Source organism: Myotis brandtii, unplaced genomic scaffold (assembly GCF_000412655.1).
Source record: "Myotis brandtii unplaced genomic scaffold, ASM41265v1 scaffold675, whole genome shotgun sequence".
Lineage (NCBI taxonomy): Eukaryota > Metazoa > Chordata > Mammalia > Chiroptera > Vespertilionidae > Myotis > Myotis brandtii.
Window position 1 is genome coordinate 1290524 of NW_005370635.1, and position 17621 is coordinate 1308144.

The 17621-nt window shown below is 42.7% G+C and overlaps 2 long non-coding RNA genes across 3 annotated transcripts in view; one reads left to right on the plus strand and one right to left on the minus strand.

Moving 5' to 3' along the window:
* The window catches only part of LOC106723907, a 39753-nt gene extending 35202 nt beyond the window's left edge, over positions 1 to 4551 (plus strand). The window contains exon 3 of the long non-coding RNA XR_001359648.1: positions 4406 to 4551. This is a non-coding gene — a long non-coding RNA (uncharacterized LOC106723907). The remainder of the gene's footprint in view (positions 1 to 4405) is intronic.
* Positions 4552 to 7651: 3100 nt separating this feature from the next.
* Positions 7652 to 17522, minus strand: LOC106723908. 2 transcript variants are annotated; one of them, XR_001359650.1, is made up of 2 exons: positions 16910 to 17522; positions 7652 to 8222 (listed from the first exon to the last, which is right to left on the minus strand). It is a non-coding gene; the product is annotated as an uncharacterized LOC106723908 (long non-coding RNA). The 2 variants fall into 2 exon arrangements; XR_001359649.1 differs by lacking the exon at positions 16910 to 17522 and adding an exon at positions 11417 to 11759.
* Positions 17523 to 17621: the final 99 nt, after the last annotated feature.

Below are 17621 nucleotides of genomic sequence, written 5' to 3' on the forward strand. Positions count from 1 at the left end.
AAAGAAAGAAAGAAAGAAAGAAAGAAAGAAAGAAAGAAAGAAAGAAAGAAAGAAAGAAAGGAAGAAAGGAAGGAAGAAAGGATTGGTTATGCATCCTCAGGAGTTTGGAGCCTCTCCCTGAACCGTGGGAGAGCCCACTTCCCGCCTCAGTCCTGACTCACAGAAGCATCTGACTATGCTGACCACTCCCCATCAAACGGCCTCTCCACACGCCATCCCCATGGCCTCAGTGTTTAAAATTGCTTTTTAAATTACACAAGACCTATTGGGATATCATAAACAAATACTATAGAAAAAATAAGGCAACATTGAAAAGTTTCCCCTCATTTCCCTACTTCCATTCCCCTCCTCAGGGATAACCTGACAGCGTGTGTCCTTGATCTTTTTGTTTAGCAATACTAGTGGGTGTGAGGCTGTGTGTGCATGCATACAGGAGTTTTAAAACACATAAATGGGCCAAACACGGATTGGCTCAGTGGATAGAGCATCGGCCTGTGGACTGAGAGGTCCCGGGTTCGATTCCGGTCAAGAGCATGTACCTTGGTTGCGGGCACATCCCCAGTGGGGGGGTGTGCAGGAGGCAGCTGATCGATGTTTCAAACTCTCTATCCCTCTCCCTTCCTCTCTGTAAAAAAAAAAATCAATAAAATATATTTAAAAAACAAACACATAAATGGAACCATGCTATACTTAGTTTTCTCCACCTTGCCTTTATCATTTAACATTATAGCAGAGACCACTTTGTGTTAGTTAATAGAGAGCTGTCTCATTCTTTTCATGGTTGCGTGATAGCCCACAACGATATCATATTATACGATACTTTTGTTGCTGGATGCTTCAGTGGCTTCTCATTTTTTTCTCTGTAACAACAATGCTACAATGAACTCCTTTGTAAATATGTCTACCTGGCCTTGAGTATTGCCACTGCCAGAAAACTCCTGGTGTGGGGTTCCAACTATGCATACCCTATGGCACCTCTGCTTCTTCCAGGACTCAATTAGACCCTGGAAGAATGCCCCCTGGCTCGGTGCTGCCTCCACTCTTGCCTCATCATTCTGCTGTGGTGGTCACAGCATACCTCATGGTCCAGACATCACCGTTCTGATGACCCTTCCATGACATAGAAAGGTGCAAAAGTACAGCTGGTATCCCTCTGACCATTTGGAGGAAAGAAATGGGGCCAGCTTCTTCAAATGCAATTCAGCTAGAGAAAGCATGAGGTGGGTGTCTATCAAAGTGGTTTTCAAGATTCTCTTTTGCCCCTGGGATGGAGTGTGGGACTGCAACGGAGTGAATCGCTGACAGAGAAGATAACAAGGAGCTGAAGTGATGCTTGAAGCTCTCCAAAGCAGCAGAGGGAGCTAGGGAGAGTGGTGTGAGTGTGTGTGTGTGTGTGTGTGTGTGTGTGTGTGTGTGTACACATGGAAATGTGTATGTGTGTTTAGCCCTGAACCAAATGTCCTTGGCTCATGGACAGAGAGAGCCAATCTTTGATCTAATGTGTCGTTGTATTTTTTGTCCTTTAAGATTTTCAAGTACCCTGGTCCTGCAAGAAGCAATAGGAGCTAATGAGAAGCAGGCTATACTCTGGGAAACAGGAAATCTGGTTCCATTTATGACTTCACCAGGGCCTGCCATGCGATTCTGAGCAGCTTGTTTGCTGCTCCGTGCCTTCGGCCTCTCTCATCTAGAGGTGCCATCTGCACCTTTGGGACACAGGGGTTAGGTTTCTCATTTTCCCTGCAAAATAGTACTAGTGTCACTGGCTGTTAAAAATGCACAGTCATTTGAATGAGATGTTTGCTGTGGTTGGCGTACCCTGAATGGAAGTTTCCTTCTTCCTTACAGAAGGAACATGTGTTTGTGGTATTGGAGGCAGGGGATGAACTTGCTGTGTGGCAGCCTCCTGAAATGCATTCTTGCACACACAGATGCAAAGGCAGATGTTGACCTGCTCTCTCAACCCTTCAGAGACTCTTCAGGGAATGGTGGTGTGATCACTGTCAGAGTAGAACAATAAACAAATCTGCTTTAATCAGGGATAAGCTATGTGTGGGCAGTTTAAGCAAAACTAAAGTTTGCTCATGGAAAAGTAATTTATTTTGACAAATCAGGATTTTTCAACTGTCTATTGAAGTGGGACATACATACAGAAGAGTGCATGCATCATAAATGTACAGATTGGTGAATGTGCGAAGTGAACACACCTATATTACCCAGGTAGCCACTACTTAAGTCAAGAAGTAGAACATTACGGTACTCCTGAGGACCCCATGCCCCCCTCCCAGTTACTAGTTCTTTGAGGTACAGCCATAACCCGACTTTCAACACTTCATATTAATTATGCCTGTTCTTTTTTTTTACAGCTTGATATGCTATGTATTTAGTTATTAAGGTGGGCAGTCTATTATGCAACATTACAGATATCTTTCAAAACTATAGTAAAATGCAGTCCACTATCTAGCCCAGGAGAAGACAATAAATAAGATCATTCTTATAGTAAGTGTAGCATAAGCACTCATAGTTAGAGTCCCTTTCTTGGACATCAAAGGGGATAATTAATCTGTCAAAGGGTTCTTTACCTCCACTGTGGTGTTAACTTTTTGGAATTATAGCTGTTTCAGAATCAAAGTTCAACTTCATTCACCCTAGAGATGTACATGAATTATGCCTGTTCTTAAACTTTATATAGATAGAGGAAATTTATTCACATTCTGTGAACTCTTATTCATTTATTCTCACTAGTATATATGGTATTCCATGATAGGAATATATCACAGTTGCCCAGCTGGGGTGGCTCAATTGGTTGGAACATTATCTCACACACCAAAAGGTTGTGGGTTCAATTCCTAGTCAGGGCACATATTCAGGTTCCAGGTTTGGTCCTGGTTGGGTGCATACAGGAGGCAACTGATAGATATTTTTCTCACAGTGATGTTTTTTCTCTATCTCCCTTCCTCTCTCTCTAAAATCAATAAACATGTTTTTCTCACATTGTTGTTTCTCTCCCTCTCTCTCCTTCCCTTCCTCTCTCTCTAAAATCAATAAACATGTTTTTGGGCGAGGATTAAAAATAAAGAATTAAACTTAAAAAAAGAGAGAAAAGAAATACACCACAGTTTATTTATCCCTTCTATGCTAATGAAATGTGGGGTTGTTTTGGCTATTTTAAATGATGCTGTATGAACAGTGCAGACACTTCTGTTGCGGACATTCCTACAAGCGAAATTGCTGGGCCCCAGTGTTTGCATACATTCAGCTTTAATGGACCTTGGAAACAGCAATGAGTGAGAGTTGGGAATGTATTTTTGACGGGTGACAGAGCACAGAGCTAAGACCAGGCCCCAGGCCTCTGGTCCCCTCCCAGGCTTGAATTACAGGGCAGCCAGAGCAAACGGACTGTCAATTGGAAATAATTGGTACCTGCTCTAGTACTTGCTGTGGGTGGGAAAGCCCTCTGGGAAGGCTGGAGCTGCTCAAGTGTAAGCTGTCATTAAAATGAGAGCAAAGGAGGGAGGCTCTTAATTATTAATGAGAACTAAAGAAAAACTATGTTTATGTGAATTTCCATTTCGAATTAAAAACCCAGAGATTAGATTAACTGCTCTGCTAGACAGAATTGTAGTGCCAATGGGGCCTGCTGTAGTATTATTCTCTCAAACCCAAACGCAGTGAGTAACCTCCCAAGCCTGCCCTCGGTATCTCAGTAGAAGATCCCTCAACTGCCTGGAGTCCCAGGGGTCCTCCCAGTTTTTTCTCAGTCGCCAACTGCCCCAGCTTCTTCCTTCTCCTGCATCAGCCTGAGCTGGCCTGATCCGGAAAAACTGGTTGGGCTGTGCCTGACTAGACCAGTTACAACACACCAGGAAACCAAAGGTCGCAGTCATTTTATGTCTGCAGTATCGAACATAAAGTGTGAGTGCTGTCAACGAGGTGCTTTGGTCTCATAGTAAAACTAAAAGTTCATGGGCACTTATTTTACCAAAATTGAAATCAGGGGCTGTAAAAAAATAATTAATTGAAAGTGCTGTCAAAATCTCTTCCATCCTATTGGTTCCCATGCGGATTGTTACACAAGTAGAAGGCAGCGCCCTCTTCTGGCCAATGCCACACTTGCAAGGCTTAACCAAGGGGATTGCCAACTCACGGGACTGATATTTCACTTGGGAGCAGGATCCCTTGGGATGAGTCTTAAGTAAAGCATGTTTGGGGACACACCCTCTTCAAAAAAGAAAACTCAAAACTGTGATGGTTATAATGGGACTAAGAAGTATTAGTTGGTAGTTACACAATAGGCAGGGGGGTGAAAGGTAAAGCCTAGGGAATACAGTCAACAATGTTGTAATAGCTACCGTATTTTTCCGTGTATAAGATGCTTTTTTTTTTCCTTTCCTAAAATCGTTAGACTGAACATCGAGGGGCGTCTTACACATGGAAAAATACGGAGGGAGCTGAGGAGGAATCCTCACGGGTGCCTAGCTGCCCATACCTTGTCAAACAGGCTTCCTCCAACCACAAGCCTTATTGTTAGTGACGTCAGCTGATGCCAAATTGGAGGTGGAGGTGGAGAGTGCGCAGATGCAACAGGGACTGGAGTGTTCTGAGCCCATAAATATGTCAAAAAATACAAAGATAAGTACCTGTAAGCGATTGTCTTACTCTGCAAAAGTCAAGCTGAATGTAATCAGCTATGCAAAAGAGCATGGAGATAGAGCTGCAGAGAGACAATTTGGACCTCCTCCCACTGAGTGTATGATCAGTGGAGAAAACAAGAAAATCAACTCCTTAAGATGCCAAAAAAGAAGTCCTTAAGAGGAAAACCAGCAAAATGTTTAAAATATTGATATCTTAATTTTGGGTTGGAAAAGTGGCGGGCATCTTATACATGGGGGTGTCAGGCGGACACTTAAAATATCAGAGGGAACAGTTTGTAATCTATGTGACTATCCACTGTGTGTACACCTGAAACTAATATGAAAGTGTTGAATGCAAACTGTAATAAAAAAAAAAACGGTGATGGTTGATTTTATGTGTGATTAACATTTAAATGGGTACTTTTGTTTTTTACCTTCCATAATGTGGGTGAGCCTTATTTTTTAAGAGTAAAAACTGAAGTTTCCTAAAGAAGAAATTCTACTTATAACAGTGACATCTCCTTTGAACAAACATAAAGAGACACGAAGTGTAGCAATTGATCTTTTGATTTGAGGTTTAAGTCCCTGGTCCTATCCAGATACTTAATCATACTTAGCTTTGGTTTCTTTGTTTGTATAAAGAATAAAATAGTAACATTTACTGAATAGGTTGTTATAAAGATGAAATATGAGAAAACATGTGCTTAGGATAGTGCCTGGCTCAGAGTAAGTACTTGATAAATGTTAGCAGTTATTATTATTAAGGTTACCGAGGGAAGCTGTCAGAGAAGAGTGAGGGGTACATGGAAGGGTAGCTAGTCCCGTTCACTCCCCCGGCCCTTGTCTCCCAAAGCCCACATGGACAGGCGGTCTCTGCTTTTTACCATCTGTTCCTGGGACATTAATACACAATTTCTTATTAAGTGCTGATCTCCTCTCATAGGAACCCAATCAAGATGGAAAGACAGATTCCACATTAAGGACTAAGTCATAGAAGAAACCATTCTTATGGTACAAAGGCCAAGTTCAGCAAATGTTGGTAACATTTAAAACAGTAAAATTATTCTTTTAACACTTAACATGGGGCCTCTATAAAATTTAATCTTTTTCTCCACAATGCAACTTACGGATTTAATTAGAAGTTTTGTTTGCTTCTCACAAGTGAGAAGAATTTTTGCAAGATGATTTGGTTGGTCAAAACCTGTTTCTAAAGCTAGCCAATGATCCCTAGGTGGGGGGATTTTGGTTAATTTATATTTTCTTTCTTTCCTTTTTTTTTTTTTATATGTGTCTGCCTTTCATTAGCTGATTCACCAGAAGGACCCACAAGAGTCATCAGCAGGTTACACACTTACTGAGATTTATTATAGCAAAGGTACATAGCAAAAACAGTAGGAAAAGATATGCATTAACGGGGTCCAGACAGGTTCAACACAGGCTCCCAATGTCATTCATTGTCTGAGGCTACACAGGGTACTCCTCTCGCCCTTTAACTATGGGGACATGTGTGGAATGTGTTTGCACGTGGAAGCCTGTTTGAGTCTCAGAGTCCGAGGCTTTTATGGGGAGCTGGTCACGTAGGTATATTTTGCTACGCAACCACCTATGACAAACAAAACTCAGGACCCTAACAATGAAACCAGGTGCACATTGTCGATTTTGATGTTTGTGCAAAGGAACCTGACAAGCAGGTATAGCCATTGCTCCAGGTGTACAGAACCAACCCATCAATCACTAACAGAAAGAACACTCTAGAGACTGCATTCCCAGCACTGGCCCAGGGTTAACCATGGGTCCCTTGGAGACATGTAAGGAGTAAGCAACCAGATATGCTGTGTTAACTCTTTCCTCTCGGTCTGTATTTCCTAAAATGCCCATAATGAACCAGTATTACTTTTATAATCAGAAAAGTAACCATTAATATAAAGGCACCCACCGTTAATGATTTTCTTTTTTGGTGACTTCATGACGCTGCTGTGTGATCTCAGTACATATCTCTATAATCGCGAGAGCTGCCGAGAGAAGTGAAGTCACCCTCCTAGACGTGTCAGTGATGCCCACGGAGCCTTTTACGGAAAACCACACAGGCCAGGACAGAGCACGTGAGACCGAGGAGGGACCACAGCAACAACACCTGTCAACTTCCCCAACTTAGAGATGAGGAAGTGGGAACACCGAGCAGTTAAAGGACTCACTCACGGTTCTAAATCTTGGGTGTTTTCTATTTAAAATTTCTCTCAGAACTCCTGAAGTGGAATAAGGCAATGTCTGCTTTGTGGCTTCTGATTGTCTTTTATGTGGGCAGAGCTGGAGGAGCCATGACTGGCGGAGCTGCCCGAACCAAGTGTGCATGGTCCCATCTGCTTTAGTCTCAGCCATAGGCTGCCCATCCTTCCCCAGGGCCCTGCCCATGCTATTGGGGTCAGTGGTCCAGTTTGAACCCAGAGATTAGTTCCATCTTCACTAAAATTTCCCCTTCACGGCCTCTTGTAAGTTGGGGGAAGGGATGTCTGTCCCCACGGGACTGCAATTTCCTCGAAGGCCTCCTGGAACCAGGTTATACGGTGGTTATAATTGTGGGTAGTGAAATGAAGTGATCCCAGGTTTGAATTCTGGCTTAGCATCTCAATGGCTTGTGTGATTTGATTACCTAATGGAAATAATAGTACCTCTGTCACAAAGTTATTGAGGGTGTGAAAGGATGTAATAATTACTTAATTTTATTTATTGATTTGAGAGAGAGAGAGAGAGAGAGCGAAACATTGTTCTGTTGTTCCACTTGCTTATGCATTTATTGGTTGATTCCTGTATGTGCCCTGATTGGTGTATCAGGATGATGCTTTAACCAACTGAGCTCCCTGGCCAGGGCAGTAGTAATAATTCTTAACTAGCATAGAGTTTGGCATATTAAAAGTGTTCAATAAATATTAGCTATTATTTTTTAAATAGGTACTGTTTCAGAAAACTATTTTCTGATCTTTTAAAAACAGTTTTATTGAGGTAATTGACATAATATACACTATACATGTTTAAAGTATACATTGTCATAAGTTTTGACATGTGCATACCTGTGAAACAATCACCATGATCATATGCATAACCCCCCAAGGTTTCCTTATATCCTTTTGTAATACCTTTTCCTGTCCTCAGACTATTTCTGTCTGTCTCTACATATCAGCTTACACTTTCTAGACTATTATGTGAATTGAATCATATTTTGACATTTACCCACATTGCTGGGCGTGTCAATTGCTCAGTAGACATACTACAATTTGTTTATCCATTCACATACTGATGGACATTTGGGTTGTTTCTGTTTTGAAGTATTAGAAATAAAAATTCTATGAAGATATGTGTACAAATCTTTGTACAGACATATACTTACATTTGTCCTAAAGTATAATGGGTGGGTTATAAGTATGTATCTGTTTAAGTTTTTAAGAAACTGCCAATTTGTTTTCCAAGCATTCATACTATTTTGCATTCCCACCAATAGTGTATAAGGGGGTCCAGATGTTCCACATCCTCGACAGCGGGAACACCCTCAGGTAGTCTTGCCGTGGAAACGGAGTTATTCAGACAGAGTTCCTGTAGTTAAACACACGAGGGAAATATTGGGTTTCTTTACAATAAGACTGGTTAATGCCTTGTATGCTGGTGGTACCTTCCCACCAGTAGGTTATCATATGTAGTCTCCTCAAACTTCCTGACCATGGAACTCTTTATTTGAAGTGCATCTCTAGCAATTAGTGTTCTACAGAATATGTCTTGGGAAATGCGGTCTCGGGGGCTGCTGGGAAATGTAGATGTTACCATAGCAGCCATACACTAAGCAGTTGATCTGAAATCCCCTTGTGTACCATTTAAGGGGTAAACATTCTGCTTTTCTGGGTTAGAAAGAAAATTATGACAAGAAGCCAGATAGGGAAATTGAAGATACTCAGGATGTGAGCTGACCAAATTATCCAATCAAGGGTTTCTCTAATTTCCCTTTTGGAGTAAATCCAGGGGTGAGACCCCACCCCCCAATCAGCACAGTGGGGACAATTTCTCACAAATGGCTTATAGATCGCTGCATAATCAAGTGCTTTGAAAGGTATTAAGATTATAAAAAGGAGACTTCCTCTTCCACCAGGCTGGGAACATATGCCCAATGAGACCTCAAGGAACCCAGATCTCCTTGCCAAGGATCGCCCTGATATGGTTACCCTGGAGGGCCAAGCGATTCTAAAGACTTGCAAGTGAGTTTATTGGAGCCCTCTGCATTTCCCAATGGGAGGGCAGCTAACTTAATCTAGTAGACAAAACAGAGTAGAGCTGATCATAGGTTTTCTACCCTATTGCATTCCTTTAAAAAAATGTGTGTATTGATTTCAGAGGGAAAAAAGGGAGGAAAGAGAGAGAGAGAGAGAAAGAGAGAAAGAGAGAAAGAGAGAGAGACATCAATGATGAGAGAGAATCACTGATTGGCTGCCTCCTGCACACCCCGCACTGGGGATCCCACTGGGGATCGAGCCTGCAACCCAGGCATATGCCCTGACCAGAAATTGAACTGTGACCTCCTGGTTCATAGGTTGACGCTCAACCACTGAGCCACGCCGGCCGGGCCCCTATTGCATTCCTTTTCACATCTTCTGTCTCCACGCCATCAACATGTAGGCACGAACCTGCCCAGATTCCTGGCCCATTCCTTCCTACGCACAAGGGAAGCCTTTTTCTTGCTCCTCTGGCATCCTCTTCCTGGCACCTTTCCCCAAGTTGTCACCTGCCTAAATCCTGCTCATCCTTCAGATTGCAGCACAAATGTTGTTTTCCCGGTGAACTTTACCTGACTCCTACATACTAGGTTATACTTTCCCCCCATCACTTCTCGTAAGTGTAATTAAAATTATTTAATGATTGTCTCTTCCACTAGCATGTGAGCTGTGTGAGGGCAGAAATAGTTCGACAAGTTCTCTCCCCAACTACCAGCACACAGCACAGAGTAAGTGGCCGTAAGTAAATGTGGAATGGTTCAAAAACCTAGGTGCTGATCATTTAATTCAGGGCTGTTCTGTCTCCCTTTGTCCGAAGTCAAAGTCTTCTCAGTTCCCTTTGTCCAAGGTTCAGATCCTCCCATACTCCCTCCAAGACACGCCTCTAATCTATCCCCTGATCAGAACAGTTGACGTCACTGTATACAGGCTAGTCTCTCAGGTAATCTGGAGCCAAGGAGCCTGGGAAAAGCAGCATTCTCCTAAATATGAGGTTTTCGGGGGAGGAGGGGGCTGGTGGAAGGCAAAGTGGGTAAATGGGGTCAAATACATGGTAACAGAAGGAAACGAGACTTCAGGTGGTGAGCACACAATAGGGTATACAGATGTCAGAATTAGGATGTTGTATACCTGAAATTTATATAATGTCACTAAGTTACCTCAATAGAATTATTTTCAATGAGGTTTTCAGTGCTTGTAGTGGGTCTGAGATTCTGTAATGAATAGCTCATGTGTACTCGCAAAACCCAGCAAGAATGACCATGTAGCTGCGGGCAGCCACGAAGCGGTTATGTTCGCAGGTATGCTGCTGCCGTCACCGGGCACAAGTCCTGGAAAGCTGTTCTGGGTGCGGGCATTCTCTGGAATGCTGGGAACAGGGCTAGTCAGAGGTGGCATAGTTACACTAACTGTTTCAGTCCGTTCCTTGCCTGCCTCTCATCTCTCCCCACAACCCATGTACATACCCAGGCCTGAAGCCTGAGATTTCCTTAGCCCATCTCCAAAGTCAATTGCTTTCACACAGGGTATGGATGTGATTAGGAAACTACGGCTAGGGTCCAAGTAGCTGGAGGTGAGGGCAGCCTCCCTCTTGCACACTCTGGGAGACAGGACTGTTTCTAGTGCGAGGTACTTCGAGGCACTGATGCAGACCTGCATCGTAAGGGGGAGAACAGGCTCTGCCTTTGACAAAGCCGAGTTGTACCCTTGACTTGAAGCTGTTGCGAGGACCTAATGAGATAATGTGATTGCATCCTTTAGGACACTTTATGGTACATCGTTAGTGCTCAAAACATGGTGTTTCACGATTAGGTGCTCCTCGGGTGTTTTCAGAGTAACCTATGCCTCCTGCCTCAGTAACATCACGCTGGCTGTAATGGCCTGCTCATGGCCCCGGTCAGGTGCTCAGTGGGTTAGAGCGTTGTCCCATATGCCAACGTTGCCGGTTTGATCCCCAGCCAGGGAACAGATGGGAGTCAACCAAGGAATGCATGACTGTGGAGCAACAAATCAATGTTTCTCTCTCCCTCATTCCTCCCTTCTTTCCCCCCTCTCTCTTTAAGTCAGTCAATAATTTTTTTTTAATGGCCTGCTCACTTTTCTCTTTCCTCTGCTAGACTAACACCTAGAAAAGTGCCTTCCAGGTCTCACCAGTTCTCATCTGTTGAGTGCTTATCAATCAAGCACTAAGTCCTTTACATGGATTACTTCATTTAATTCTCAAAACCTCATGAAGCTGGGAATTATCATTATCTCCATTTTATAGAGGAAGAAATGAAGGCACGAAAAGGTTAAGTTCATGCAAAAGTAGGGTTTCAGTTGTTCGTATGGAAAATAATACAATAATCAATCAATAATAATTAAGAATAAACAGTTTTTGTGTACTCACAACTGTAAATGTACTTTTGACCCACCCTGTACCTGGCGAGTGGTGGAGCCAGTATTTAAACAGAGCTGGTCAGCTCCAGAACCTGTGCTCTTTACCACTGCACCCCACCTACGCCGCACTCCAATGTATTTTCCTCTTACCTAACATCACCGAGGAACACGTCATCCTGTTGTCTCCTCCTGTGCTTGTGGGGCTCAGTGTTCTGTGATTCTCCTTGTGCTGGCCCAACACAAAGCCTTACACAATGGAAGGCTTCACAATAGCCTCTGCACGTCTAGTGCTGGGTGTGGCTTGCTGGGTTTATGTTGCAATTATGCTCTTTCACAAAAAATCTCTTGGTGCTGTTGTCAGACTCCACACTAGACTCAGTGGCCCGCTGCACAGACCCTGTATGCTCACAACTGTTTTTTTCCTAAAGCAACCGAGAGCTTCGCTTTAGCATGAAGGAAATCACACCAGCTCTAGGCCAGCCGTGGGCAAACTACGGCCCGCGGGCCGGATCCAGCCCGTTTGAAATGAATAAAACTAAAAAAAAAAAAAGACTGTACCCTTTTATGTAATGATGTTTACTTTGAATTTATATTAGTTCACACAAACACTCCATCCATGCTTTTGTTCCGGCCCTCCGGTCCAGTTTAAGAACCCATTGTGGCCCTCGAGTCAAAAAGTTTGCCCACCCCTGCTCTAGGCACTACTGTTACATGTCTCAGGATCTGTCACCACTACAGTTAGGCCTTTCTCAGAGAGCCTGGGTGAAACTGGGGTTTCCTTTCAATATTAGCTGCTCAGATTCCATATGTTTTTAGAAAAACATGTGAACTATACATACAAGAGTATCACAGGTTTTTGGAGTTAAATAAATACAATGAATACTCACGTATAGCCACCACCCCCTCGACAGAATATTATCAGACAGTACCAAGTCCTCCAGGTCCCCCACCCCAGTCACATCCCTCCTCCAGCCCCCCTCGGGTAATGCAATATGCTTTTATTATATGAGAGTATGAATAGAGAGTGATGATTTTCAGATAAATAAGTCAGATGTGATTCTTCAGTCCTTGTTAAGAAAGGTGCTAACAGCAAATGCATATTCAAATTTAGGGTATTTTGAGGTTTCACTGTCTATTCACTCCTATTTTCAGTGAGCTGTTTCCGATTCTAACTTCACAAACCCTGCAGCATAATGGTGTACCGAGAACAGCTGTGTCACAAAATGTGGACAACGTGCAAAATGAATTTTTGCCAGTTGGGGGACAGGCACTTGAATGGCAACAGCTGTCGGAATGTGAAGCTGACAGGGTGCTACAGATGGTGAGGAGCTGTAGGAGGGAAGAGGGAGTATCCCGTTAAGCCAGCACCAAGCAACAAAGAAAAAGTGTTTCCTGCAACGTGTGAGAAACTGGTGTAACTATGTGAAAGAACTTGGCTGTGGTAGTAGGCATCCTACTAAACAGCCTGATGAGTACTAGTGTGCTAACTCATGCAGCCTTTAATCCTTAGAGGAGAGCTACAGGTCCTAGTATTAAAAAATGTGCCCCAACCCAACCAGCATGGCTCAGTGGCTGAGTGTCGACCTATGAACCAGGAGGTCACGGTTCGATTCCTGGTCAGGGCACATGCCCGGGGTTGCGGGCTCAATCCCCAGTGTGGGGTGTGCAGGCAGCTGATCAATGATTCTCTCTCATCATTGATATTTCTATCTCTCTCTCCCTCTGAAATATATATATATAAATTTTTTAAGTGCCCCAAACACCAAACTATTGAGAACTAGTACTTCAACCAATAGGCATTTCTGAAGCGGTTTAACACGTTTTTATCACTTACTCCTGCCACTAATGCACCCTCTGAAATAATTTCACTGTCTCCTCCCCCCCGCGGTTACTGTGATTTAGAGTCATGTCAGCCCAGGTCTGGAGGAAATAAAATGCAATTGTACCATAGATTTGGTAATGTTTGTATGCAGCAGTTGAAAGAAGCCACCCTCTCTCAACAAAAAAAAAACTGGAAATAATTTCAGTGCTACTCAGTTTATGAGAGGATTAAGTTAGGAAAAAATTTGGAACTTTTAAGGGAAATTGCTTTCAGAATTGGGGGAAAAGAGACACAGGTCATGAGGCAGAAACTGTTGGCAAGATGCCCAGAAAAGTAGGAAACCTTATTCCCCTCTCTCCTTCTCGAAAGAGCTTCTCTATCCCCACAGAAAGCCTGGCTTCCTGTCCGACTGAAATGTGCTCCCTTCTAGCTTTGGGATTTGCTGAAGGCCATGCAGCTGCAATGAAGTGACTTGGATGCAGTATAAGAACAAATAATATATGTGAACCAAAGGATCAACTTTGAGGCTAAGACATGATTTTCAGGACAAGTTTTTTATCTCAGGAAATAAACACAGAAAATCTTCACTCGTATTTTTTGTTATAGTTAGAACCACCATATAATTTATCCTTCAAACCAGGACACTTTTGAGAATACATTGCGTGTGCTAATAATAACTATGCCTGAACAACATAAACCAGAATCGTTCCAGGAAAACTGGAATATCTGACCACTTACAGTGCAAGGTTGATGTTCAATAAATGTTAATGTATTGTCATGTTGTGTAACATTTAGCCCTCAAACTTGACAAACTAAAAAAAAAAAAAAAAAAAAGGAACATTCATATAGATACTATTCAACGTGTATTCTTTTTGTTATGCCCAGATTTCAAGATCCCCAATAGACCATCAGGGAGCCAGCCAAGTCCGATGCAAAAGCAGAGAGTCTTTTATTATTATTACAGACCCAGGTCTGGCTCTCAGCCTCCACTGACACGGCGAGACGAGATAGACGACCGTGGGGAAAAATGGGGTTTTAATAGGGGGGTGGAGTGAGGGGAGGAGAGATGACCGTGGGCCCTGCCGATTGGCCAGGCGCAAGTGGGGCCTTGTTACACAGGCTATGGCGCGCACGTCCTTTGATTGTCATTGGTCAGTTTAAAGAAATCCCGGGCGTGGCCAGCAGAGGCCTGGGCCTCCGGGAAGAAGGTACCTTCCTGAGCACATGGCTGCTGCCCCAACATGGAGGATACGGGGCAAGATGGAGGGCATAGCCCTCGCCCTTTCACTTTTAGTTATGCAAATACACTAAATAGACCCCTTTGTCTAGGGAAGGAAGAATGTTCCATTTTCCTGTGGTACTTTGAGCAATATTATCTGTGTTACAGTTAATAAGGAGCACAGGAAGCTAGTCAGTTGTACCAAATCATTGCAGAACTGTGCTGAGCTCACAACTCTGCCCCTCAAATCCCCAGCAATTGTGCTGCTCACTGAACCGTGAAGCTTGCCATCTAGAACTTGGTGGGATTTCTATCACGGATGCCCCCAAAGTGGAGAGTTGTTACCACCTTTCAAATAAGAAATCTCGTGAAAGCCTTGGCTGGGTAGCTCAGTTGGTTAGAGCATCATCCTGATACACCAAGGTTGTGGGTTCCATCCTCAGTCAGAGCACGTACAAGAAGCAACCAGTCAATGCATAAACAAGTGGAACAACAGATCGATGGCTCTCACTCTCCCTTCCTCTCTCTCTAAAATCAATGGGGGGAAAAAATCTCATGAAGTTTGTAAAGAGGTTCTTCCTAGTTCACATTACTATACTCCTTTTTGTACCACTTCTATAAAAAGCTCAAGTACAAGTCCTGATCATTAGTCATGTACTTTGGTCTTTTTTTGGTAAAGATTTCTTTGGGCATTCAAGGGATCCAGGTATTAAGCATAGTCCTTGGGATTTTTGTGTGTTACGGTAACTAAGCAACAGTGGAGATGTTTTAACTTAGCATGTCCTGTGTTGGCAAGTTTAAAAAAGAACTGTCAGGCCATACTTGGCAGAACCTCCCTTGGACTCCCCCACCGTCTATACAGTTTCTGTACATCTTGGCTGCTCATCCACTGCTAACAGAGACCTCTTCTGTCTCAGCCACTCTGACAGCCTTGCTTGAGTCTTTCCCCTGCAGGGCAGCTGGACACCCAATGTCTTCAATAACTGGCAGGACTGGAACTAACTAGGGGTCTGATCATTCAGTAGCTTTTACAATTCTCACATCCACATCTTAAATCTACTCTTAACTGCTACCCCTTGGACATTATTTGCTTTTGCTTAAGAAAATATAACTAAGTCCTTCGTTTAAGAACTGTGCCAAGCCACTAAACTGGAAGGACATACATCTCAAACATAAACACTAGCTTTTTAAAAGTGAATATCCAATAAAACTCATTCAGTGACAAAATGTGTGAAAACGTCTGCTACAAAACGTTCGATGGACATACCTTCCAGGTGTACAATTCTGGAAACAGAATTACAGCACTAAGGCAGCCATGGCAGGAATATATAATAGAGAACCTGTTCGTAGGAAAGCAGCATTCTGCAGTGTAGTGGTTTACAGCAAAAACTGTGATATCAAGTTGCACACAAGATTCTGTTCCCTAACATATGACCTATGTGGTATCTATAGCTTAGCCTTAGTTTCATCATCTGTAAATTGGGGATAAGAACTGTCCTTGTCTTAGAGGTTTGTTGGGAGGCTTAACCAAGACTGTTCTGGGTTTAGTAGTGTCAACTAGACTTATTTCTGTTTCCTCCTAGAGTGCATCTCAAAGGCAGGAGTGTTAAAAATTGATGTAAAATATACCTAAGAGCTCTCATTATTAGCTGCCAGGACATGAAACTGTAAGAATAAGGACAATACCTGAAGCTCAATTTAACTTGGCCTACCTAAGAGTTTAACTGGTTGAGTGTTATCTTAGCAGTTTCCCAAAGCTTTGGAACCTCCTCAGTGGTGTTTTAAGAGGACAAGTCAGGATGTCTGGTGGATGAGAGAAGGCAAGGATCTAAACTGGTAATCAAGGAACTGCATAAAAAAAGTATTGGAAGCTTGAACAAAATGTAATCTTGTGGAAAAATCCTAAATATTTATGACTAAAGAGCTGGTGTCATCATTTTATGTAGTATGACCATGGGAATTTAACCTCTTTAAAGGTTTCTTTTTTTATTTTAGAAAAAAGAGTATCTTTTAAATCTAAGTGAGCTTTAAGGAATGCTAGTCTAAATAACCATTTAAAATTGTCTAACATAAAACATGACCATAGCAAAAACTTAACAAAATGTTAAATTTCCTCATTTCTTATGTGACACTAACATTTTAAGCATGGCTTAGAATTCTAGATGGCCTGAGATCCTATTATACTTGTGAATCTGATTAAGATTTTAGCAAATCTCAACTAGGAGACATCGTTATCTATTTTTAAAATTTAAAAGCAGCAAATTTTTGTCTCCCCAAACAACTTATCTTTAAGTGCTATAGAGCAAATGTGTACCCCACCAAATTCATGTTGAAGCACTAATCCACAATGTGAGGTACTGGGAGATGGGACCTTTGGGAGGTAATTAGGTTAGAACAGGCCACGAGGGTGGGGCCCTTATAATGGGATTAGTGCCCTTGTGAGAGACATCAGAGAGCTTCAACAGAAGTCTCCCTCACTTCCCAGCCTCCAGAACTATGAGAAAGAAATTAATCTTGTTTAAGTCACCCAGTCTGATATTTCGTTATGGCAGCCCAAGTTGACTAATACAGTAGGTAAAATACATGAAGTGGAAGAACAGACCTGGCTAGGTAGCTCAGCTGGTCAGAGGGCTGTGGTGATATGCCAAGGTGTCGGGTTTGATTCTTGGTCTGGATACATACGAAAGTTAACCAATAAATGCATAAATAAGTAAAACAACAAATCAAAGTTTCTCTCTAAAATCAATAAAAATAAAGTTGAAGAATGGGATTGCTCTAGTGAAAGCAGGGAGCAGAAAGGAAGTAAGCTTTACCTGCTTGGTCCCCTCCTCAGCTGGAGCCCCAGGGCACCACAAAACACAGTATAAAAAGTTTAATGCACCAGCATAAAAACCTGCCCAAATATGAATAATGCTGAAGTGCTACAGACACAAACTCTAGGAGATGGCCCAAATTCTCTTCTGGTATTGAAATTCTATAGCATCGCCTTATTGAAAATAAGGCGATGCTAATAGTTAGGATTCTATATTGCTTTACAGATTTGCTGCAAAAGGGTGCTAAGTTTTAGTATGGTGGTAACAAAAGAAGCTGCTTGGGCCTTGGCTGCTGTGGCTCAGTTGGAGAGTTGTTCTTTATACTGAAAAGTTGTGGGTTCCTGGTCAGGGCACATACCTAGGTTGCAGGGCACTTACGGAAGGCACACAATGTTCTCTCTCACATTGATGTTTCTCTCCCCCTCTCTAAACCAATAAGCATGTCCTTGGGTGAGGATTAAAACACACCAAACCTACTTGGGTCAGGTACCCAGGAAAGAA